Below are 1,993 nucleotides of genomic sequence, written 5' to 3'. Positions count from 1 at the left end.
CACAATTAAGATGGCAAATATGTCATAGCATAACATAGTAACACAAGTATCATGTTTTCTCAACAATTTTATCAAAATCATGATGCACAAGATTCAATAGCCCTCACACAGATAATACTGTATACACTCAGCACTCAAATGTTTAAGGGACATTTAACACTCAAATCAACACTATGAAATGACATTACTATAAACTTGCTAATATATCATATTTCCACCACTTAAAATGAATTCAATGCAAAAATCAAAGGATCTTTATAAGGGTTGTAATGGGACTTGGTTTAAGGGTTGGATAAAAGGAAAAAATTTAAGAATAAATATATCAAAGTAAATGTCAATAATACTTTGCATGAAGTTAAACTCCTTTGTCATTCACATGTATAGCTAGCTTTAATGCATGTCAATAACTTCCCCAAACTTGGTAAGTGTAAACACAATTAGGGCATTAGCCTTGTTTCCACAAAACAACACATATTCCCAAGTGCACTTCACAAGAAATTTTTTTCTTTTTTCTTTCAATTTTTTCTTTTTTTCCAATTTTTTCTTTTTTGTATTTCATTTTTTTAATTTTTTTTCACAAGACATAACTAACTTTCGTATCCCATTTTTTGTGATGAAAAACGTGTTTATGAAAGATGGGCTTTTCATTAAAAAAATATATAAGTGAAAAAGGGCTTAAGATTGGATTTTTAAAAAAAAATGTGACAGTTTGGACCCAAAATTCAGTCTAAAAAGGGTTTTTAAGAAAATAGGAGTCGTCACTTGGTATTGAGTTTAGTGTACCAAGTCATCCAAAAATAATTTAAAAAATAAAAGAAAATAAAACCCTTTTTGACAACTCCAAATCTTTGAAAACAAAAGAAAATGAGTTCGAGAGTCACAGTTGAAGAAAAGAAAGGCAAAGGTTTGATCGGCTTAAATTTAAGGCACTCTTTCAACCTAACCTAAGTTAGTTGCGAGATTTAGTCAAAAATTTTCAAATCTAACCCTTAAATTTATCACATTTGGATATTTTCTTTATGGATGCAAATCTAAACTTAAAGAAGATATTGAAAGAAGCAAAATGACCATTCAAGATCTAATTGATACCAATCTTATTAATTGCAAAGTCCAAAATAATTCCTTAAAAAGGTCATGAGTATGCAAAGATGAAACTCAAAAAAAAAAAGAAAATTAAATTATATAAATAGGTATAAGTGATCAAAGAAAAGGGAATGCAATATAATAGATACAAGGAACGAAACTTGTGACATGATTTTCTTTCTTGTAGGGAATTGATGTAGTATTTAAGCCAAGAAGGTATAATTGTCCATTTCCCATATTGTACAAGTGACCCTTTAACCTAGACAAACAAATGAACTAATTTATTTTCTAATTTCCTAAATGAGATGCAATTCTACATGATATGGTTCAAGCATATAGAGGATAAAGAGAATAATAGTAAGAAAAATATCATGCAAATGATCAAACATCCTAAAATAGAAAAATATGCACGAAATGAAATGAATGACATACAAGAGGTGAATCTAATGCATAGACGATCTAAGTGTCTAACATTGGACTAATCCATTTCTAGAAATCCTCACTAGCATTGGACTAGTAAGGAAATGGAGGGAGAAGCCGCAACTAGTGTTGGACTAGTGTGGTAACATCATGCATTCATAATACATAATAAAACAAATAAGGCATGAATTAAAACAAACAAACATGTAAAAGCACATAACACATAAGCATAATATTTAGATGCAAAAATTCTAAGGAAAATGGATAAAGCATATAAACACATAAAATCTATCTATTACAGTGGAGAGTCTAACTACATTCTAAAATAGGAAAAAATATAATAAAATAAATCTATCTATCCTATCTATTACAATTGGGGATCTAACTACAATCAAAAATAGAAAAATATAATAAAATAAATTTATCTATCCCATCTATTATATTGGTCTATCTAATTACAACTTTTTGCAAAATACTACCTATCTATTAC

Source organism: Coffea eugenioides, chromosome 1 (genome assembly GCF_003713205.1).
Source record: "Coffea eugenioides isolate CCC68of chromosome 1, Ceug_1.0, whole genome shotgun sequence".
Classification (NCBI taxonomy): Eukaryota; Viridiplantae; Streptophyta; class Magnoliopsida; order Gentianales; family Rubiaceae; genus Coffea; species Coffea eugenioides.
The sequence above is the reverse complement of the archived record's forward strand: the minus strand, read 5'-3'. Positions refer to the sequence as shown.